The sequence below is a fragment of the Protomyctophum parallelum genome (assembly GCF_964188405.1).
Source record: "Protomyctophum parallelum genome assembly, chromosome: 21".
Classification (NCBI taxonomy): Eukaryota; Metazoa; Chordata; class Actinopteri; order Myctophiformes; family Myctophidae; genus Protomyctophum; species Protomyctophum parallelum.
This window is the reverse complement of record NC_139713.1, coordinates 6,626,461-6,651,369: the sequence shown is the minus strand read 5'-3', so window position 1 is coordinate 6,651,369 and position 24,909 is coordinate 6,626,461. Positions and strand designations below refer to the sequence as shown.

Here is a 24,909-nt window from a genome sequence, read left to right as displayed (position 1 = left end):
ATGTATGTAAGTAATCAAATGGCAGGTGTGGGGCTGCCATGGCAATCAATATTGGCTGAGGCAGAGGCTGGGAATTGCACAGGTGAGGTGACTTACAGTAGGCTCATTAGGTCCACTGGCAGAGCCTGACCAGAGCCTTTTGTGGTGTTTCTGGACAACGGTGTATCACACAGACTCAAGGCCGGGCACTTTACTCCCTGTGGTGGTTTGGAACTTGTGTGTCAAATTTGAAGTCGTGGGGCAAACGGTTCTCCATCGAGAACCGGTTGGTAATTTCTGAACAATGGGAGGTCGGCACAATAGGAGGTCAGAATAATGACATGGCTGTACTGTACTGTACTGTACTGTACTGTACCTTGGGAAGTTTATACATTTCCTGAACAACACCTGATCACCCTTGAAGGGTGCATGGACAAAAGTGCTCTATGTAATAATAATTATGCTCACAGTGTGATGTACAGAGATGGCTGCGTCACATCAGCTATAACATTAATCAGTTAAATAGACTCTCTAAATTCCACAACCATGATGTAACCAGTCAGTGACTTTTAATGAGAATGCATCATGTGACACTATGGCTATAGCCCACAGTATATACTATTTGGCAACAAAATTGTGTTATAAGTGTTATAAACTGATGCAATATGAACAGCAGGCTACAATGGCAAAGTAATATTAGCAATTAGCATATGAAATGGTTTAATGCCATGCTGATTAGAATGGCATATATTTAGGAATATGATCTATGTTATTGCAAAATAGGCTACAATTACATAGTATCCCCAAGGGTAGGTATAGGCCTAATAACCCCCTTAACTTTATAGTGCACTATTACGCACGCACACATGCGCACTCACACATGCGCACGCACACGCGCACACACACACTGTGACACACACACACACACACACACACACACACACACACACACACACACTGACACACACACACACTTTCCTGTCCAACAAGCGGCTGAACTGGTGCAAGGCAAAATTGGCAAACTCCAAATAAGGAAGAAAAAAAAAACGCGTTTTTGCGCGGCAGTGCGGCACCGTTATAGCCTACGACAAAGAAGTATATTACCAGTCCAGTCCGTGTGTAGACATTCTAATCTAGACAACACAACAACATGCCGATTGAAGTTTGAACTGCCATCATAGATCTATTTACCACCTGCAGCCAATATAGCTGCTCCCTGCGGACTCCGTCGCTCACACTAGGCTACAGCTCACAATTCCTCTCTTCCTCTCTCACTGCATTCTCACAACATCGAACACGATCACAACTTCCATCAAATGAAACGTGTATTTTAAATGATTCTATAACACCAGTCCACCACCACTTCTAGAAGACCCGCCGGCGTCTTTCTTCTCTCAGACGTCAGGGTCAGACCCTAAAGCGCGTTGGTTGGGTAAGGTTGGTTTGGTTTGGTCGCGGTGACCGCGTGACGCGCCGAGCCTGCTGCCTGATCTGAATCTCTGGTCTGCCTGCCTGCCTGCCTGCCTGTCTGTCTGTCTGTCCCTCCTTGTTGATCCAAAGCTGCGTGCGCGCTGATCGGGTCACTTCACTTGTGCAGAGGTCTGTCACCCCAACGCACCGTACCAGAAAGGTAAGAGCTTGCTATACATTTTATTACTTCACAGCTATATGATTTGAACGGAGCCAAAACCATACTGTTGTTGCTTTTAGCAACTTCGTTTTGTCGGAGAATGACTAATTATTTCTTTGTTTATTGATCCCATGCATCACCCATAGACTATTTAATTGGGAGTATAATAAGTAGACTTGGGAGTTATTAAGAATGTAGCCTATCGTCTCACATCCATGAGTCATATCTCATGAAATTCTTTAATGAAAAATTTTCGCTTCACATTTTGAGAGTAATATTTTGCATAGCAGTAGGCCTATGCACTGGCATAACAAACAACAATTTACTAAAACTGTACTAACCCTATAATATTAATACCCTTTTGATTTGTAACATATCTAAAATTATCATAAAAATAAATAAAATAAAAAAACAGACAGATATGTAGGCTACTCGAATAATAACCTTTTTCTGACTTTTTTTTAAACTTTAATATACAAAAAGATGATGAGATATGTTCTAAATGTGTTGACCTGTTGTTCACCATTTATTCAGTACACTCGAATTCCTTGAAATTCAACCCCAGCCAAACGCCTCTTATTCAGCCTGCACGAAAGTCAACATTTAAATTGATGCTATATAGATCATTTCCAACAATGCTTTCATAGTGCTTTACAAACTGAGGTTCCTGTGGGCTTCGTTTAGCGTTTTTTCCCCTCCCCAACTTCAGCATTCAATCACAGTCGTCCTGTGTGTGTGTGTGTAGTATATAATAGTGTACACTTCAAAACTAAACGGTCATATTTGTAGAGTTGATCATGCTTGTGGTGGAGCAGCTAAGTGCAGTTTGGGGGAGACCACTTCATTAAGCCAGAGGAGGAACATCTGGGGCTGTGCGTACTGCCTTTCCTTCAGCACAAAACAGCCTGTCTCTGTTTCACTGCCTTAGCATTAGTAGAGGGATTGAGTGAGGGAGGGAGGGAGTGAGGGAGTGAGTGAGGGAGTGACTGAGTGAGTGACTGAGTGAGTGAGTGCTCCACCCTAAAGCTGGAGCCCCCCAACCCACTTACAACCCCCCCACCCCCACACCACTGAGGCCTGTCCCAATGGGCTCTGTTAGGGCTCGCTGAAAAGGCAGCCAGTGTTGACAGAAAATGGTCCGCCTACATGGGTCCTGTAGACACACACGCACATGCTCGCGCTCGCGCACGCACACACACACACACACACACACACACACACACACACACACACACACACACACACACACACACACACACACACACACACACACACACACACACACACACACACACACACACACACACACACACACACACACACACACGCGTGCGCCACGCACACACATGTATGCTACGCATGCACATGCACAGTCTCCTGTAAATCAATTGGAGGTGAGAGGGGACAGCTGGCTGGGTCAATACACACACGCACACACGCATGTGCATTTTGTTTTCACCTGCACCACGATTTGTATCGTACAGGGCAGAAGATTAAAAACTTCACCTTTTTCCCCCCACTCATGTAACACAAAGTATTTAAAACTAATAACGGCACGTTTTAGTCTTATGTTTGTTGTTTTAATGTTAATGTTGTTGATCGCAGCTATAAGGGCCAGTCTGTCGATGTGATATATAGGTGTTTTCTTCTCTCGCTCATGTAATGCAAATATTAAAAACGACATGTTTTGTTGTTTTAAAACAACCATGATTTTGATCACAAAGCCAGCGTCTGTTAACGTTACGTTAACGCAACGTCGTGCATGTTTTTTAGGTTAGACGAAAGTTCAGCCGAATCCACCGTCAAAATAAAGATCAAGGCGTTTCACCCGTTTCAAATCATACACCCAGCAGCGCTCGGCACTGCGTGACCCCGTGCGACCTCTCTGCGCTTTGCCGCGCTGACCTCCTGTCACATTGATACAGCGTAGAAAAAGGGGTGTATGCCGCCGGCCCGCGTAAGACAAGCCTCCCCTTCTTTTAGAAGTATGGCCTTCATGCTGAGACGAGGGACGACGTGAGCCTTTTTGATAGTGTGGGTTTTGTTTAAGCGTTAATGTGCACGCTCTCAGGGAGAGGCCGGAGCACAATGGGCCGTCTGTGTCAGGTCAGGAGCGCAGGCTGTCTGTCAGTGTGCATTGGAGAGGTGAAAGCTACCATGATGCTGATGTTTAGAACCATTTGAACCCTAGGCTGTCTGTCAGTGTGCGTTGGAGAGGTGAAAGCTACCATGATGCTGATGTTTAGAACCATTTGAACCCTAGTCTGTCTGTCAGTGTGCGTTGGAGAGGTGAAAGCTACCATGATGCTGATGTTTAGAACCATTTGAACCCCAGGCTGTCTGTCAGTGTGCGTTGGAGAGGTGAAAGCTACCATGATGCTGATGTTTAGAACCATTTGAACCCTAGTCTGTCTGTCAGTGTGCGTTGGAGAGGTGAAAGCTACCATGATGCTGATGTTTAGAACCATTTGAACCCCAGGCTGTCTGTCAGTGTGCGTTGGAGAGGTGAGCGCAGTCTGTCTGTCAGTGTGCATTGGAGAGGTGAGCGCAGTCTGTCTGTCAGTGTGCATTGGAGAGGTGAGCGCAGTCTGTCTGTCAGTGTGCATTGGAGAGGTGAAAGCTACCATGATGCTGATGTTTATAATCATTTGAACCCTAGTCTGTCTGTCAGTGTGCGTTGGAGAGGTGAACGCTACCATGATGCTGATGTTTAGAACCATTTGAACCCATAGTCTGTCTGTCAGTGTGCGTTGGAGAGGTGAAAGCTACCATGATGCTGATGTTTAGAACCATTTGAACCCTAGTCTGTCTGTCAGTCAGTGTGCGTTGGAGAGGTGAAAGCTGTATACCATGATGGTGATGTTTATAACCATTTGAACCCTAGTCTGTCTGTCTGTCTGTCAGTGTGCGTTGGAGAGGTGAAAGCTATCATGATGCTGATGTTTAGAACCATTTGAACCCTAGTCTGTCTGTCTGTGTGCGTTGGAGAGGTGAAAGCTACCATGATGCTGATGTTTAGAACCATTTGAACCCTAGTCTGTCTGTCAGTGTGCATTGGAGAGGTGAAAGCTACCATGATGCTGATGTTTAGAACCATTTGAACCCTAGTCTGTCTGTCAGTGTGTGTTGGAGAGGTGAAAGCTACCATGATGCTGATGTTTAGAACCATTTGAACCCTAGTCTGTCTGTCAGTGTGCATTGGAGAGGTGAACGCTACCATGATGCTGATGTTTAGAACCATTTGAACCCTAGTCTGTCTGTCAGTGTGCGTTGGAGAGGTGAAAGCTACCATGATGCTGATGTTTAGAACCATTTGAACCCTAGTCTGTCTGTCAGTGTGCATTGGAGAGGTGAAAGCTACCATGATGCTGATGTTTATAACCATTTTAACCCTAGTCTGTCTGTCAGTGTGCGTTGGAGAGGTGAAAGCTACCATGATGCTGATGTTTAGAACCATTTGAACCCTAGGCTGTCTGTCAGTGTGCATTGGAGAGGTGAAAGCTACCATGATGCTGATGTTTAGAACCATTTGAACCCTAGTCTGTCTGTCAGTGTGCGTTGGAGAGGTGAACGCTACCATGATGCTGATGTTTATTGGGTTATTTGAACCTGGGTGCGAACAATCGGCCGATAAATTGCAGATGTACAAGCTATAGGGCACAATTATATTTGGAAGATATTTTGTGTAGAGTGAAACAGGAGACGGCCTTATAGTTCCTAAGTAGATTTTGGCGGAAGTGATGGAAATGATGTTGACGCTTTAAACAAGTGTTGTGATTGGTCGAAATAATATCGTATCCGGGGGAAAATACACCCGACAGATTTTCCGGCTCGACACTTCCGCCTATGCACTCTCTGCCTTAGGTTGTGACCAGGCTTTTCTCTCTGCCTTAGATTGTGACCAGGCTTTTCTCTCTGCCTTAGGTTGTGACCAGGCTTTTCTCTCTGCCTTAGGTTGTGACCAGGCTTTTCTCTCTGCCTTAGGTTGTGACCAGGCTTTTCTCTCTGCCTTAGGTTGTGACCAGGCTTTTCTCTCTGCCTTAGATTGTGACCAGGCTTTTCTCTCTGCCTTAGGTTGTGACCAGGCTTTTCTCTCTGCCTTAGGTTGTGACCAGGCTTTTCTCTCTGCCTTAGGTTGTGACCAGGCTTTTCTCTCTGCCTTAGGTTGTGACCAGGCTTTTCTCTCTGCCTTAGGTTGTGACCAGGCTTTTCTCTCTGCCTTAGGTTGTGACCAGGCTTTTCTCTCTGCCTTAGGTTGTGACCAGGCTTTTCTCTCTGCCTTAGGTTGTGACCAGGCTTTTCTCTCTGCCTTAGGTTGTGACCAGGCTTTTCTCTCTGCCTTAGGTTGTGACCAGGCTTTTCTCTCTGCCTTAGGTTGTGACCAGGCTTTTCTCTCTGCCTTAGGTTGTGACCAGGCTTTTCTCTCTGCCTTAGGTTGTGACCAGGCTTTTCTCTCTGCCTTAGGTTGTGACCAGGCTTTTCTCTCTGCCTTAGGTTGTGACCAGGCTTTTCTCTCTGCCTTAGGTTGTGACCAGGCTTTTCTCTCTGCCTTAGGCTGTGACCAGGCTTTTCTCTCTGCCTTAGGTTGTGACCAGGCTTTTCTCTCTGTCTTAGGTTGTGACCAGGCTTTTCTCTCTGTCTTAGGTTGTGACCAGGCTTTTCTCTCTGCCTTAGGTTGTGACCAGGCTTTTCTCTCTGCCTTAGGTTGTGACCAGGCTTTTCTCTCTGTCTTAGGCTGTGACCAGGCTTTTCTCTCTGCCTTAGGTTGTGACCAGGCTTTTCTCTCTGCCTTAGGTTGTGACCAGGCTTTTCTCTCTGCATTAGGTTGTGACCAGGCTTTTCTCTCTGCCTTAGGTTGTGACCAGGCTTTTCTCTCTGTCTTAGGTTGTGACCAGGCTTTTCTCTCTGTCTTAGGCTGTGACCAGGCTTTTCTCTCTGTCTTAGGTTGTGACCAGGCTTTTCTCTCTGTCTTAGGCTGTGACCAGGCTTTTCTCTCTGTCTTAGGTTGTGACCAGGCTTTTCTCTCTGCCTTAGGTTGTGACCAGGCTTTTCTCTCTGTCTTAGGCTGTGACCAGGCTTTTCTCTCTGTCTTAGGTTGTGACCAGGCTTTTCTCTCTGCCTTAGGTTGTGACCAGGCTTTTCTCTCTGCCTTAGGCTGTGACCAGGCTTTTCTCTCTGTCTTAGGCTGTGACCAGGCTTTTCTCTCTGTCTTAGGTTGTGACCAGGCTTTTCTCTTCACAGACGAGTAAGGCTGGGACCGAGCTCGGCTATAGGTCAGGGTTTACGTGATTAATAGATTAATCGACCAATATCAGTCTTAGTCGACCTTTCTTTCTTTGTCAGTTTGATATGCTTTTTTCCCCATGCACAACTCAACCTGTAAGTTGTTCTATCTGGATTCAGAACCCAATCAATCAAAGAAGAGCAGGGAGACCAAGACCAACTATAACCACCACTGTTGTGTTAGTTATATTGTACTCTATAATGACATTTCAGTACCAAATAAAGTTATGGATTGCTGCTTTAAACTCTAGATATTAGCCTTTAATCCTGCCAGTCTAGAACATTCAATCAATAGCCAGTATTCAACATTAGGAGGTTCACTTCTCAACCAATCAATAGCCAGTATTCAACATTAGGAGGTTCACTTCTCAACCAATCAATAGCCAGTATTCAACATTAGAAGGTTCACTTCTCAACCACCTGAAAAGGCTGCTTCTCTCTCACCACTATGAGCAGCAGACACAATTACACAAATCTGCTTGGAATTAGTCTCAGATTGTTGAACAAACTAACCTAAGACTAGACTTGCCTCTGTGCTTTTTATTCTCAAAAGGGTAAACTTTGCCTCATTATGCTAAAACTCTTAACATTCACCAATCACAGACATCATCATGATCATCTCCTTTGATTATTATGTATGCCTTTAGTTCATGCTATCTACAGTATGCAGCGTGTCAGCTGTACAGTAAACAGGGCTTGGTGAGAGTGTCAGTCAGGCCTCCTCCCTTCAACGAGTCCCACTGGATCTCCAGAAAGCTCAACAGTATATTCATCAGATACATAATGGATTGCAGTTTTGTATGCGTGCACGTGCGTGAGCGTGTGTGTGTGTGCGTGTGTGTGTGTGTGTGTGTGCGTGCTTATAGTTTCCTCCCTCCTGTTGTGACTGATAGTGTGACTAGTCTAGTCTTCTTCTTTGTCTTGAAGAAGACGTGTGTATTTCTCTAGTCTCTTTCTTTTCTCTTCCTGCGTAGTGACTGCTCCACGCGGGCCAGTTTAACCCATTCTGACCTGAGATCAGATTCTAAAAAATGTCAGTCGTTCTTCGATTTTTCAAAAATAGCAGACCTACAAGCTCGTATCGCGCCACTCGGTGGCGCGATATGAGCTTGTAGATCTGCTATTTTTCAATAGATAAAGCATAACATGATGCCGACACCAAAATGGGTGCCCGGTCAGAATGGGATATTCATCAGATACACTACGCACTACAAATCCTGAACCTAACCTTTGTTCTTAGATATTTACTGACGTGACAACAACACCATGTTTGAGGTTCCAGTGAACTACACACAAACAGTACAAAATCCATAATCTATATACGAGCTATTCATCTTAATCTTGTCATTAAATGCTTTACTAGAAGGAATCCTAAGTATTGTTGGATCAATAGCTGTCTGGCCTCATGGGTCATATAGGGTTGACTTGACTGTAATGGGAAATGTCACCAGATTTGAGATTTTGTCAATATGTATTTAAGCACTTCTCAAACACTGACTGCAGGCTGTGGTAGTTCAATCATGTACATGAATTGTCACAGTGTGACGCGTTGAGAGCTTGTAGATTCTTATTATTATTCTTATTATTCACCATACAACAAAGTCTACTGTATTATAGTGGGCTACGGAATCAAAGAACTAAACCAAGTCGTTCTCAAGTGTTTTTCTTTAAGGGGGTTCAAATTCTGGCCCCTTACATGTAACTCTGAGAGTTTACAAACGCAACCACAAGGACCCGTACGGGCCCATTAGGTTCCATGTGTACACAACTCAAGAGTTTTGGGTTTCTTGGGAATTAAAAGAACCAAATAACGTCCTATAAGCCCGCCGTGACTGACTGGTGTAACAGAAACCGAGCCATTAACGAACTCTTCACGTTTTTCAACACGACGCGGTCGGCCTTCATGGGCGGCGGGATCGACGGTGTTATGTTGCGACTCATTCATGAATGAAACTAGTGGAAAAAGCAGCAGGCGTCATAAAACTGCATCCTAACCGTCCGTCAGGGTTTGTGCTGCCTTCGTATGGAGAGAGGCTGGATGCCGTATTCTTACTCATCCAGCAACCGACCTGACATCACAGACCATACTGTGTTTCACTCCACTGAGGTCTCTTTGTACACGGCCGGCCCGCGGTGGTGTGAGAGTGACGTAGGAGAAATCTACATAGGGACCGGTGAGAGAGAGAGAGCGTGTGTGTGTGTGTGTGTGTGTGTGTACGTGTGTGTGTGTGTGTGTGTGTGTGTGTGTGTGTGTGTGTGTTTGTGTGTGTGTGATCCGTTTATATTACTATACTTGTGAGGACCAAACGCAGTATAATTTCAGAAACAAGTGATTGTGAGGGCTATTTTTTGCTGAGAAATGCTTGTTTCATAGTAAAACAAAATGAAATAAAAAAGGTTTACGATTCAGGTTGGGGTTAGTTAGACATTTAGAAGTTATAGGTTTAGGTGTTAACAGTTAGAGATATATGCCTGATTTGTATACTTCTAGTTGTTATAATATGCTATTTTTCGACTTTCAGCTTACGTCAGTTAAAAATGACAAATAAAAAGTGTAAGAAGATGGCATTCATGAAATTGCCGTCCAAAGATGTTGAGGTCCTCACACGTACAGTAATACAGGTGTGTGTGTGTGTGTGTGTGTGTGTGTGTGTGTGTGTGTGTGTGTGTGTGTGTGTGTGTGTGTGTGCGCGTGCGTTGCTAAGGTATAGTGGACCGGTTTGAACTCACTTTAACCGCTGAGAAAATATGTCTTGCCGTGCAATAACTGCACTGACTGCCTCTGTTTGTGAGAAGTCCAAAAGGCTCCACAACGTCCGCCGTTTGGAACAAACACAACCCTGCCCTGAGGCCAACTGCACCCCACCCACCCCACCCCACCCCAACCCCACCCCACCCCACCCCACCCCACCTACGAGTGGGAAATAGGTGTTTGTGTTCCGTACGGCCAAACAGAAAGTGTTACATGGTGTGAACGGAGAGTGTACATGTTGTGTACGGTAGTACTGTACATTTTGGCCTTTGGCCTGGTGTTTTTCCAGTTTTTATTCATTCCACGATTAACTGAAGCCGAGTGTGTGTCACACTCAGGGCTGTTCCGACACGGTAATGTCCTCCTCCAGAGTTCACGGGTCTATTTTTAACTCTCAGGGAGTTAAATCAATGCAGAGGATTATATATTTTTGCCTCCTGTACAGTATGTCCCGTTTTGAGGGTTTGTGTAAACACGAACGTTGCCTTAACCCATTCTGACCTGAGATCAGATTCATACGAAGGTTTCCACCGGACACACACTGGTCTGATTAACCCATTCTGACCTGAGATCAGATTCTAAAAAAATGTCAGTCGTTCTTCGATTTTTCAAAAAATAGCAGACCTACAAGCTCGTATCGCGCCACTCGGTGGCGCGATATGAGCTTGTAGATCTGCTATTTTTCAATAGCTAAAGCATAACATGATGCCGACACCAAAATGGGTGCCCGGTCAGAATGGGTTAACACAAACATTAAAAGCCATTGACAATGAATGGCCAGCTTTGAGGTGAGGTGAGGACACAAATTCTGATTGGCCCGGAATGAGATGATGTATGATGATAAGAGCGCCCCTCACTTCACACAGGTGTGATGTTTTTGAGGGGCAGCTAGCAATGAAAGGAGAATTTACATCATACAGTATTCCAAATGCTTCATCCGACTCCATCCAGACTCTATCCGACTCCATCCAGACTCTATCAGACTCCATCCAGACTCTATCAGACTCCATCCAGACTCTATCAGACTCCATCCAGACTCTATCAGACTCCATCCAGACTCTATCAGACTCCATCCAGACTCTATCAGACTCCATCCAGACTCTATCAGACTCCATCCAGACTCTATCAGACTCCACCCAGACTCTATCAGACTCCATCCAGACTCTATCAGACTCCATCCAGACTCTATCAGACTCCATCCAGACTCTACCAGACTCCATCCAGACTCTATCAGACTCCATCCAGACTCTATCAGACTCCATCCAGACTCTATCAGACTCCATCCAGACTCTATCAGACTCCATCCAGACTCTATCAGACTCCATCCAGACTCTATCAGACTCCATCCAGACTCTATCAGACTCCACCCAGACTCTATCAGACTCCATCCAGACTCTATCAGACTCCATCCAGACTCCATCCAGACTCTATCAGACTCCATCCAGACTCTATCAGACTCCATCCAGACTCCATCCAGACTCTATCAGACTCCATCCAGACTCCATCCAGACTCTATCAGACTCCATCCAGACTCTATCAGACTCCATCCAGACTCCATCCAGACTCTATCAGACTCCATCCAGACTCTATCAGACTCCATCCAGACTCCATCCAGACTCTATCAGACTCCATCCAGACTCTATCAGACTCCATCCAGACTCTATTAGACTCCATCCAGACTCTATCAGACTCCATCCAGACTCTATCAGACTCCATCCAGACTCTATCAGACTCCATCCAGACTCTATCAGACTCCATCCAGACTCTATCAGACTCCACCCAGACTCTATCAGACTCCATCCAGACTCTATCAGACTCCATCCAGACTCTATCAGACTCCATCCAGACTCCACCCAGACTCTATCAGACTCCATCCAGACTCCACCCAGACTCTATCAGACTCCATCCAGACTCTATCAGACTCCATCCAGACTCTATCAGACTCCATCCAGACTCCACCCAGACTCTATCAGACTCCATCCAGACTCTATCAGACTCCATCCAGACTCTATCAGACTCCATCCAGACTCTATCAGACTCCATCCAGACTCCACCCAGACTCTATCAGACTCCATCCAGACTCTATCAGACTCCATCCAGACTCCACCCAGACTCTATCAGACTCCATCCAGACTCCATCCAGACTCCACCCAGACTCTATCAGACTCCATCCAGACTCTATCAGACTCCATCCAGACTCCATCCAGACTCCACCCAGACTCTATCAGACTCCATCCAGACTCCATCCAGACTCTATCAGACTCCATCCAGACTCTATCAGACTCCATCCAGACTCTATCAGACTCCATCCAGACTCTATCAGACTCCACCCAGACTCTATCAGACTCCATCCAGACTCCATCCAGACTCTATCAGACTCCATCCAGACTCTATCAGACTCCATCCAGACTCCATCCAGACTCTATCAGACTCCATCCAGACTCTATCGGACTCCATCCAGACTCCATCCAGACTCTATCAGACTCCATCCAGACTCTATCAGACTCCATCCAGACTCTATCAGACTCCATCCAGACTCTATCAGACTCCATCCAGACTCTATCAGACTCCATCCAGACTCTATCAGACTCCATCCAGACTCTATCAGACTCCATCCAGACTCTATCAGACTCCATCCAGACTCTATCAGACTCCATCCAGACTCTATCAGACTCCATCCAGACTCTATCAGACTCCATCCAGACTCTATCAGACTCCATCCAGACTCTATCAGACTCCATCCAGACTCTATCAGACTCCACCCAGACTCTATCAGACTCCATCCAGACTCTATCAGACTCCATCCAGACTCTATCAGACTCCATCCAGACTCTATCAGACTCCATCCAGACTCTATCAGACTCCATCCAGACTCTATCAGACTCCATCCAGACTCTATCAGACTCCATCCAGACTCTATCAGACTCCACCCAGACTCTATCAGACTCCATCCAGACTCTATCAGACTCCATCCAGACTCTATCAGACTCCATCCAGACTCTATCAGACTCCATCCAGACTCTATCAGACTCCATCCAGACTCTATCAGACTCCATCCAGACTCTATCAGACTCCATCCAGACTCTATCAGACTCCATCCAGACTCTATCAGACTCCATCCAGACTCTATCAGACTCCATCCAGACTCTATCAGACTCTATCAGACTCTATCAGACTCCATCCAGACTCTATCAGACTCCATCCAAAAAATGACTGCTGAACATGGTCACAACACTAGAGGAGCAGCCTCTGGAAACATAAGAATAAGAATAACACCAAAATCAAACTGTCTCAAAAACACTGGTATATATAGGGCAATAATTCTCTGGAATGCTCTGCCCAAAAACATCTTATCGACAATAAATAACAAAACTACTTTCAAAAGAAATGTCAAACGATTTGAGTATTTGAGTTTATTAATAGTTTGTATCATGTGAATTTGTTTTTGTATTTTTAATTTAGTTTTTCCTGTTTTAATGTGAATTTTTACTTGTACATCTGTATTGTATTTGTGTTATTTAGGACCCCAGGAAGACTAGAGGCTCTTTCATGTGTCTCTAATGGGGATCCTTTAATAAACATATAAACATATCCAGACTCTTATCATTCGGAGATTGTGGAACAGTTGTCTGGCTACGCGAGACTATAGGGTTAGTGGTGATGTTTGTTTGGAGTCTCCAGACGTTTGTCTCCCACGTCACGTTCCCCTCCAGCCCCCTCCAGTCAGTGGAGCCGGTTACCGGTAAATCCAGGCCTGATTGTCTCACTATCAGAGTAGACAATCACATGTACTAACTAGATACATTGTACTAGATGTAAGGCTTACTAGTTAATTAGTTATAAGGTATTAACATACTCATACTGGTTGGTTAAACACGCCTTTTATTCATTAAGAAAGAGCCTTATTTCTGTGGTTTTCAATGTTGTTTCACAACACATGAGATATGGGTGTTGAGTCCTTATCCATGCTGTCGGGGTATGTGTGTCAGCCAAGAAGTGACCTGAGATCCTCTCCAGAAACTTCACAGAGATAGATAGCAGCAGGCCTGTCTATGCTACCGCTGGCTATCTGCCTCTAATGGGACCAAGATGTTCTGCATTGTTTTGCTTTTTTTGATATTCTTTTTGTGGGACTGTAGGACTGATTCATGGCCTCAACAGCCAAACGTTTTGTTTTTTACAAAGTAAAATTTCTCACTCAGCGTTAATTTTCATATATGTGCAACTCTTGGAATGTAGAAATGCAAAGCAAGAGGACCCCGGTGTCCATTGGGTTGCATCTGTTCATTCTCAGAGTTAGAGGGGGGTGTACAGTATGACGTGTGAATCATGTGCTGTTTTTTCTTTCTTTCAGATAAGTGTTACAAAACTCTATATTAGCCTAATGATATATCCTGGTATAGTTTACAGTTCAACACTGTCTGTCTCCCTGCATTTTATTTACCTTTCTTATTGTAAGCCGCTGCTAAATGCCTACATCTTAACGCATTCTGACCGGGCACCCATTTTGGTGTTGGCATCATGTTATGCTTTAGCTATTGAAAAATAGCAGATCTACAAGCTCATAGCGCGCCACCGAGTGGCGCGCTACGAGCTTGTAGGTCTGCTATTTTTGAAAAAAATCGAAGAACGACTGACATTTTTAGAATCTGATCTCAGGTCAGAATGGGTTCATCAGACCAGTGTGTGTCCAGTGGAAACCACGTATGAATCTGATCTAGGGTCAGAATGGGTTAAATAACTGCTATAGAGAGTGTTTGTTTGGTAACAAGGGGTCTAAACTCTTCTCCCCAGCTCTTATAGTAAACATGATGAAACAAACACAATGAGCTGACAATGTTGGAATTGGAACACGACTAAAAGTAGAGCTGATAAATGGGTTATCTCTCCTCCAGATCGGATGAGATTGGTGACCCACCAACCGATGTATGTTCTGTTTACTGAAGCCACTCAACAAATAGCAATGATTGCACATCACATACTGTACAGAGGTTACATTTAATTCTTAATCAGAAAACCTTTAGTTTGAATCAAACACATCACTTTACAGCGACTTTAAAGTGGAGTGCCATGATTCTTTTCACCCCTAAAACATGATCATCAGGTCCTGTGATTATACCAGGAGGAAGATTTTCTTCAAAACTCGCTTCATTGAGTATACCTGGTTTTCACTTTAGTACCACCCACCTGAACTTAAGCCATTTAGACCTGAGGACGATTCTACAAATGTCTTCTAAATTCTGACCGTTTTCTGAAAAACCCCATCATTCTATGTCAGTCGTTTTCAAACATTTTCATGTCAAGGACCCCCAAGATTACATGTATTTAGCCACCGACCCCCATCTGAAAATATGTAGTTCCAGGGACCCCCCCCCCCCAGAAGCAAAGATTTTAGTTAAAAAACATTCACTCTGAAAGAATATATAAATTCAAAGATTTGCACTACATTATCACGATTTTTCAAAAATAGCAGACCTACAAGCTCGGAGTGCCGCGCTATGAGCTTGTAGGTCTGCTATTTTTCAACAGCTAAAGTATAAAAGAAATGCTTAAAACACCAAAAGGGGTTCCTGCCCTAAGCCTTGCCTTGCCTGTATAGCCTCTAGTTATATTGTATTAACATACTCTATAGATTGGTTAAAATAATGCTTGAATCCTCAAAACAAGTTCTGGATTGCAAGCTTTAAAAGACGTAATTAAGCATATTTCCCCACACACTGTTTTCATCATTTTGACGTGGCAATTTCACCATCAATCATATTCTTTTTAACTATCATAATAACTACTTTCTTTACTATTATGCCAAAGTGATTTAAAATGGTCAACAGCTTGTCTAATGGATTAGTTTAGCCACTTAAACTCAATACTTATACCTGACTGCATGGAATCCCCCTGGACTCTGTGTCCACAGTGAGACACGAGGAACATGACACAGCTTTTCATTGTGTGTTTTAAATCAGCACGTTTGTCAGAAAGACATCCGATGATCCGTGTAATGAAGTCCATGTGTTTACCTTATGGCCCGCCCGCCCCCTGAGAGGTCTCTCTCACTCGCACACACACGCGCAAGAGGTCCTATGCATAGCTCGCACACACGCACGCACACGAGAGATACAAAGTACTTCCTTTGTTTTACTTATTATTGAGTTGCGCTAGCCCCTCCTATAAACAGCTACAGAGTTAAATGTTTGTGTTGTCTGGACACAAACATTAAATGCCATTGACAATGAATGGAGAATCTACGTCATATGTGTCCGAGCAAATCGGCATATGTACAGTATGTCGTTGGGGAACCATTGATGTACGATGACTAGAGCGCCCCTCACTTCACACGGGTGTGAGTTCGGTGGTCAACAAACACAATTTTCGATTTCCGTGCTCGGACGGACAGACACAGGCAGGCAGACACACACATAGCCGTCTATAGGAGTGGCTGGCACCACTCAGAAAGAGGTTTCTCGGTGCTGTATCGTACATACTGTATATTAGGCCTGTCACAATTATTACATAACCATCTAATCGCAAATATGTGAGATAATCACAATTCTTTTTGCATGATCAAGGTCATAATCATTTCCACGTTGAAAAATAATCGTACATTATCAGACAGAGTTGCCGGGTTGGGAATTGGAAGGTTCCCAGTTCGATCCAGGGCTCCCCCAGAGTTCGTGTCGAAGTGTCCTTGAGAAAGACTCAAGTCCCAACCCCTAATTGCTCCTGATGCACAGGCTGGTGCCTTGCATGGTTTCCTCTGCCATCGGTGTATGAAAGTGTGTGTGAAATGGGTGAATGTAATGCACAAACACTAAAGAGCCTTGGGTAAAGGCACTATATTTACCATGGGAATAGAACATTTATCAACCTCTAGCCTTCTACAGAGCCGCCCGCGGCCAGCACCGTAAAAATGAGCAGACAAAATTGAAACTTGAAAACAAATATACAATTGAAGCTCATGAACTATTACTTCTCTCTCTCCTGCGGCCTGCCTGGATAATGGCATATTGGGCATCCTGACCTGAACATTTATTTTCCGTTTGCTAAGCCGGAGATACCCCGTACCGTGCAAACATCCCTATGAAGTATGAATGCTCATGTACCTGCCACTGTGCCACATATACAGTACAAATATACAGCATTTAGCTGTGTTTCAACAGCAGCATTCACGGACCTTAAATGCTCTCTGAGAATTATGCTCCAATGTTAGCCAATTAAACCCTATACTTAATTGACAGGAGGAGGACACCAGGGGTCTTCAACAGGGGGTCCCTATGTCAGAGTTACTACGGGGGGGGGGGGGGGGGGCTGCCAAATCTTTCTGTGATAGGATTTTTGTCTTTACATTAACCACTTGAACACTAACGAGCAAGCATCCCTATTCTGAGAACTTTATAGCCCATAAAAAGCAGATCTACAAGCTCACAACGCCTTGTGTGAGCTTGTAGATCGGCTATTGTCGGCAAAGAGGTTTCGTGTATATGGAAAAAATCACACCTGTGTGAAGTGAGGGGCTCTCTTATCATCGTACATCATCATGCATCATCTCATACTGTTGCCACAAATTTGCGTCATATGTGGCGGACATTTGAGCTAATTTCTGCTTTAATCGTCAATGGCAAATATTGAGACATGTGAGGTCAAAAGCTGTATATATATGAGGGGCTAGCGCCCCTCAAAAAGAGCAGGCCAAGTACAAAGTGAAAGGTCAAGTTTACTATAAGTATTGTGGGTTTAAAGGACCACTTCACCACTTTTCAACCTATCTTCATATTATTATATGTCCTCACTAATAATCATGAAGAAATGGCACGATTCTTTTCGACTCAGTCTGTGTCTCATTGGATGGCTGTGGGCAGTTTAGAAACTGTCTTCCAGTGACATCATCATTAGGCAGATTTTTTTACAAGATATTTAGATTTTCATTATCATGAGAACGATGGCTTCCATTTTCGCATTGCAACTTTTCAGGACTAGAAAGCCTGCAGTTTCTATTAGCTTGTATTCCCCATCGATGATGTCACTGGAAGACGGTTTCTGAACTGCCCACAGCCCTCCTGTGAGACACAGACCGAGTAGAAAAAAACTGCACAATTTTTTCATGATTATTAGTGAGGACCTACTATATGAAGATAGGTTGATAAGTGGTGAAGTGGTCCTTTAAGTGGTTTAATGTCTGAAGGGGTGCTCTGCTCAGTGCTCAGCCAATGAAATCATCGCTATTGGGTGCTCAGCCAATGTAATCATCGCTATGGGGTACATACACACAAACGCACAAAAGGAGGGGCTCCCCTCAAAATTACATTCCTGTTTGGCTTTTAGGCTTTGTAAAAGATATGACAAATAAATAATAAAAAAGCATGAATAGTGGAAATAGCCGATCTTCTAGATCTGCTATTTCTACTATTTTTGATGAAATGGTTGAAAATATCTGAACATTTTGGACGGGAAAAAAGATCTTACTTGTGTGAAGTGAGGGGCACTCTCTTTTCACCATATACATCATCACATTCCGTGCACACTCAGCCAATCGGTTCAAGGTTGTACTTTATCATTACATCTTGTGTACAGGTACTGTACATCAGAGTAAAACTCATTTGTTTGGCTTCCTTACAGACAAGGCAGCAGCATAGATAGCGTAACATTCAAAAGAACAAAAACACAGCAAACAAAGGGATAGAATACAGAGTGTAAGAAAGAGGACTAGGTGGAGAGAGCAGAAGAGAAAAGAGAACGAAAAGCAGGATAGAAACGGGTTGAATAAACATGAAACAGTTATATGGTGTGATAACAGGTATTTACATGATGTTTAGAACTAAGTAAAGTAAAAGTACCTTGCAAAGGTTACAGTTTTTCCCCCAAAAAATAGTAATACTAGTAAACCTAAAGTACCTCAGAATCGTACTTAAGCACAGTAATTGAGTAAAGGCGAAAGGGAGGCAGAGATTAAAATAGGGTGCATTTTGCATACCAAAACGCAGTTTATAGTTAAGGGACGCAATAAAACAGCGCCCTCTGCATCCACAGGATGCACTACTGTTAAGTAGTTAAGTGCTGTTAAATGCTGCAATTTGTAAAAATGGCAGAATATGACTCCTAACGTGGTTGAAGTGGGACTCATAAAATGTCCCTGGGACTCATCTAAAAGACCATCCCTGCATCCTGGGACCTATTTACATCACTGGGGAGGTGCCATTTGTTCCTATCGGGTATAACCTATTCTGTCCAAAACCATTACTTGCTATATCTGTGGCATTAACTAGTAAACTACTATTCTCTGACTCTGTGTCAAAGGTGTTATCACTCATCTTTGACATCAGATGTGCAGTTCCATATTTGGGTAAAGGCAAAGAAGTCTCAGACCGATTCTACTGCCATCGACTTCCATTATAAAGTACACAGCTGTAAAACGTTGAATATAAAAAAAAGAACTAGCCTGATGCCCGTTTCTCACACCTTAACTATAAGGTCTATAACATCTTACACAGTATATTATTTGCAGCTATGCTCACGTACCTTTATGTCTTACCTCCGGTACTTCATAGTTCATAGTGACCATGTGAAAATATGTTGATACTTTGCTAGTATATTTAATTATTTATTGCTCCCTTTCCCCTTGCCAGAGTACCCGTTGTCAGAGTATCCAGATTCCATTACCATAGTAGACATCAGGGGTGTTCATATATGGGCATAAACGTGACATAGATGTTTGAACAACCGCTGGTCCGACCGACTTCCCACTCGGCACAACACACGAAACGAATTCGGACGGTTCTCAAGATACGTGGGGGGGAACAAATCGCAAAGTTTACTTCCCTGGCCTATACTGAACGCGTGCGCCAGAAATGTGTCGCAGATCGGTCCGGCGTTCTGTGAGATTATATACTCGGGCCCCAGAGTACTCCCAGACCGACAGCGAACCTGAACCCCTGGAATCCTTTACACGACGTGGTGCAGTTCACTTGGTCCTTTACACGACGTGGTGCAGTTCGCTTGGTCCTTTACACGACGTGGTGCAGTTCACTTGGTCCTTTACACGACGTGGTGCAGTTCGCTTGGTCCTTTACACGACGTGGTGCAGTTCACTTGGTCCTTTACACGACGTGGTGCAGTTCGCTTGGTCCTTTACACGACGTGGTGCAGTTCGCTTGGTCCTTTACACGACGTGGTGCAGTTCACTTGGTCCTTTACACGACGTGGTGCAGTTCACTTGGTCCTTTACACGACGTGGTGCAGTTCACTTGGTCCTTTACACGACGTGGTGCAGTTCACTTGGTCCTTTACACGACGTGGTGCAGTTCGCTTGGTCCTTTACACGACGTGGTGCAGTTCGCTTGGTCCTTTACACGACGTGGTGCAGTTCACTTGGTCCTTTACACGACGTGGTGCAGTTCACTTGGTCCTTTACACGACGTGGTGCAGTTCACTTGGTCCTTTACACGACGTGGTGCAGTTCACTTGGTCCTTTACACCACGTGGTGCAGTTCACTTGGTCCTTTACACGACGTGGTGCAGTTCACTTGGTCCTTTACACGACGTGGTGCAGTTCGCTTGGTCCTTTACACGACGTGGTGCAGTTCACTTGGTCCTTTACACGACGTGGTGCAGTTCACTTGGTCCTTTACACGACGTGGTGCAGTTCACTTGGTCCTTTACACCACGTGGTGCAGTTCACTTGGTCCTTTACACGACGTGGTGCAGTTCACTTGGTCCTTTACACGACGTGGTGCAGTTCACTTGGTCCTTTACACGACGTGGTGCAGTTCACTTGGTCCTTTACACGACGTGGTGCAGTTCACTTGGTCCTTTACACGACGTGGTGCAGTTCACTTGGTCCTTTACACGACGTGGTGCAGTTCACTTGGTCCTTTACACGACGTGGTGCAGTTCGCTTGGTCCTTTACACCACGTGGTGCAGTTCACTTGGTCCTTTACACGACGTGGTGCAGTTCACTTGTTCCTTTACACAACGTGGTGCAGTTCACTTGGTCCTTGCAGTCCAAAAGTGTCCTTTAGCGTCCCTTTAGTGACCTCCTCCATGTGATAGGTCACACGGGGAGGGGAGGGGGCATCGGGCTGCGGGTCCACCATGAGGGTGAACGCCTCGTGTGGAACGTCAAGAGATTGTGACGAGTCGTCCCGATCTACGTGAGCTTTTATCGGCTCGTCCCGATCTGCGTGAGACTGCGACCGTTCGCCGTACCGCTCGGACTCCTCCGGCACGAAATGGGCTTCCATTTCCGTAGCCAGGTCGGCTTCCATCTCCTTCCATCTCTTCTCCTGCTCCTGCTCCCTCTGCCTGTAATATGTGTCCACGACGTACTGATACTTGCCCGTCGTTATGTCGAAGAGGGCGGCGAACTTCTCTCCCAGGTAGAGGACGACCGAGAGAAGGAACGCAGGTCCCTTCAGAAAGTAGAACCAGATGTAGGCGCACGGGTTCGTCGGCGCGGCGGGTTCCACCTCGGACTCGTCGTCCTCCTCGTCCGTGCTGAACTCCTCCATCGTCTCCCCGCTGGCGAAGTGGATGATCCTGCGAGGAACTCTCTCCCAGTCCTGCGGTCGCTGCTTCTTCTTCCTCCCGAGGCTCACTCGCACAAAGTCATCGCTAGTCATGTCTGAGGTCTGCTCCATGTCCGCATCCTCCTCGCTTTTGGAACTATAAACGTTATGTAGATACAGCGATATGTCAGCCATGATAGCTGCTGATGTGTGTTTATATAAGACCGTCCGTCTCTGAGTCTTATATGCCGGATGTATGGCGTCGAACACTTACGTCACTAGGAAGCCGGTATGTCAGTTTTGGTGTCATAGCCCTTTAGTAGACCTGTTATCGACAATGTCGTATAACTCGAGAACCGCTTGACCCACCGACTTCACATTCGACACACGCGTTCCACACCCCCCACAGGGAGTGCAGTGCCCGGTATCGAGTCGGTCGGACCCACGGTTCTCCAGAACCACCACAAAAGGCTCTGGTCAGGCTCTGCCAGTGGGCCTAATGAGGCCAACTCCTTTCACCTGTGCAATTTCCAGCCTCTGCCTCAGCCAATTGAGGCAGAGGCAGTTAGCCCCTCCTATATACAGCTTTTGTCCCCACACGTCTCATTATTTCCCATTGACAATGAAAGGAGAAAGTAGGACATATATGTCCGCCAAATATGACGCGGAATTTGTGACAAGAAGAGCGCCCCTCACTTCACACGGGTGTGATTTGTTTTTCCTAGCTAGCTTGGCGTCTTACAGACCAGTACCACTAACTACGTCATGTGACTCATGAAGAAAACAACACAGCATTGCTTTACTCAGAAACCCAACAAAACAACGACCAGTCCAATCACATCAGACCTGCAGTGTGCGTGTGTGTGTGTGTGTGTGTGTGTGTGTGTGTGTGTGTGTGTGTGTGACAGGTCAGACAAGTTGCTCCCTGGGTAATGTTATCAGAAGTGAAAATGAGATCAGTATGCTGTGTGTGTGTGTGTGTGTGTGTGTGTGTGTGTGTGTGTGTGTGTGTGTGGAGTAGGAGTTGTAAATCCAAAAGCCATGCAACCAACAACCATGGAGGAGGGGCTTCAGGGTGTGTCTACTGTACAAGTATTTGCAACATTCTGAGCAATAAGTGGGTCAGAAGAATGTGAGAATCAATGATGGCGTAATCTGCAGGTCTGCTTCACGCTGGCCTGCAGGGAAAATCTGCAATTTGATGATGTTTTGTCAATTGTCAGACACTATAGCATGTGAATCCTCTGGGTTAAAAAAGGTGCTGTAAATTAACCCATTTAGACCTGACATCGAAATTGAAAAAATGTCTTCCAAATCCTGACAGTTTTCTGAAATGCATGTTTTCTATATCAGTGGTGCTCAATATTTCATGTCAAGGACAACTTTTTTTTATTTTATGTATTTGGCCACCGACCCCCATCTGAAAATATGTTGTTCCAGGGACCCCCACCCCCCCCCCCCCCCCCCCCAGAAGCAAAGATTTGAGTTAAAAATGTTCGCTCTGAAATAATATATATTCAAAGATTTGAGGCACATTTTCACGATTGTTTTAAAATAGCAGATCTACAAGCTCGTATAGCGCGGCACTCTGTGCTTGTAGATTTGCTTTTTCAACAGCTAAAGTATAACATAATGCACCATAACACCAAACACCAAACGGGGTTCCCACCCAGAATGGATTAAAATAAGTGCCAAATAGTTCTATATTCCCATAGCAGTCTTTGCTATGGAGTTTTTGTTCAGTAACAAGGGTCTCCCTGTCTCTCTCCCGAACATCATAATAATTAGCAATTGGAACTAGAACACTATATAATTTATACTGATCTCCTGATGGAAATTGCTGTCCCACCTGAACATGTATAGGCTACTGTCTGTTTTTTCATGACCTGGAGAGTCTCTATTCTCTAACTGTCTATACAAAAGATTACAGACAGACAGACAGACAGACAGACAGACAGACAGACAGACAGACAGACAGACAGATCTAGACCTACTTCCCAAAACAAGATGATTGCTTGTAAAAGTTTTACAGTCTCTGTTTTCAGCTTTACTCTGCCCTGAAACTGTTGTGTACTTTGGGTCCATTAAGGGTTTAAATCTTTAATAGTGTTTATCGTTACAAATCGGTAGAAAGAGGTCAAGTGGGGTACTGTAAACATTGTTGTAGCTCTACTGGAGTGCATTACATCATGGATCTGCTATTCTGGCTGTTAGCTCGTTCATTTGTATTGGCTGAAACAATCTGTCCAAGTTAGGAGTGGAAACATGATTTGGATCGTTTTCCTTGTAATCATTATATTTCACCTCTCTCTCTCTCTCTCTCGCTGTGTGTGTGTGTGTGTGTGTGTGTGTGTGTGTGTGTGTGCTGTGCGCAGTGCACGTGCGTGCGTGCGTGTTGAGGGACAGTATTGGTGTTGATAGGATAATGTTTGAACGGGAAGCCAAACTGTATTTCTAAACGTTTTTTTATGACGCATGCGTTTTGTGGCCGTTTTGAACTGGAAGGAACATAATAATTTGTCAGGACCATTAATGCTGTTCCAGGTTACACTCACTCACTGTGAAATCTGAAATAACTCACAGCTATCTCTTGCTAAGCCCAATTAATGCTATATCCCTTCGGTAATAGGAAATCAACCATCAACCACACGATGTACGCGACGCTAATTTGGTGATGCTCTGTTCATTTAAACCTTCAGCGGTTTATTGAGGTTCTGTTTGACATCATTTACGATGCCAAGAAGTGTGACATCATGATTATTAGAAGCGGGGAAGACAGTAAACTGTAATATCCCGTCTTTTGTCTGTCTCGTACTGCCCTTAAAGGGACACTTCACCCTTTTTGCAAAAAAATATATGTTAATGACGTTTAGAAGCTTTAGATCACTTTCCTGGGGTATTTATGTGTGTAATATGTGGTTTTAATTATTTTAGATTGTAGCAGTGAGCCTGTTGTCTCTGATGTCATGGACACTGGTCTCACTACCTTCCTGGAATACAATTCCCATAATTCTTTGGTGCACTGCTCCTCCTTGTGGATAGGGGGAGAGCTGTCTTACTGAGACAACATGTAGTCCAGGAAGGAAGTGAGCCCAGTGTCCATGACATCAGAGACAACAGGCTCACTGCTACAATCTAAAATATCTAAAACCACATATTACACACATAAAGATCTCCAGGAAAGTGTTCTAAAGCTTCTAAACGTCATTAACATATATTATTTGCAAAGTGTCCCTTTAAGGTCTGTGATGAGGTCAGAATACTTATGCCATTATATAACAACTGACCCATCTGATGAACGCTACATCTATAGGCAGTGTAGAATGTTATTAAGCACAAGATAACATGATTGTAAGTTTAGTATGTGTTCAGCTTCCAAAGGACCACACTATTCAAAGCTCTTTGTATACTGCCCACTTGTGGCGGTGACACAGAAAGAGAATAAAAGTCTGCACAATAGCATTGCTCCGTCTATAAGTGTTATAGTTTACGTTAAAAACACAGACACAGATGTCATGGTACAACGTTTTGGCCGCGGTCGGCCTTCATCAGGCCTCTGAACGTGTATTCTCTTGAACTGTCCCTTTGTGTCCGAACTGGATGTGCACAACCCACCGTTTTGACGGCGCTATACAGAAAGAGCCAGGGCATTCCTTAATAAAAGGGCCCCGAAAATAGCAGATCTACAAGCTCACAACACATCATGCTGAGGAGCTTGTAGCCTACTGTAGATCTGATATTTTCGAGGCATGACCCCGCCCACACTCTT

At 44.6% G+C, this 24,909-nt stretch overlaps 1 protein-coding gene across 1 annotated transcript in view; it reads left to right on the top strand.

The window, feature by feature from the left end:
• Positions 1-1,513: 1,513 nt before the first annotated feature.
• hapln1b (hyaluronan and proteoglycan link protein 1b) overlaps positions 1,514-24,909 on the top strand; it is a 55,332-nt gene continuing 31,936 nt past the window's right edge. The window contains exon 1 of the mRNA XM_083794216.1: positions 1,514-1,609. The gene's annotated coding sequence lies outside the window, so the exon portion shown is untranslated. The remainder of the gene's footprint in view (positions 1,610-24,909) is intronic.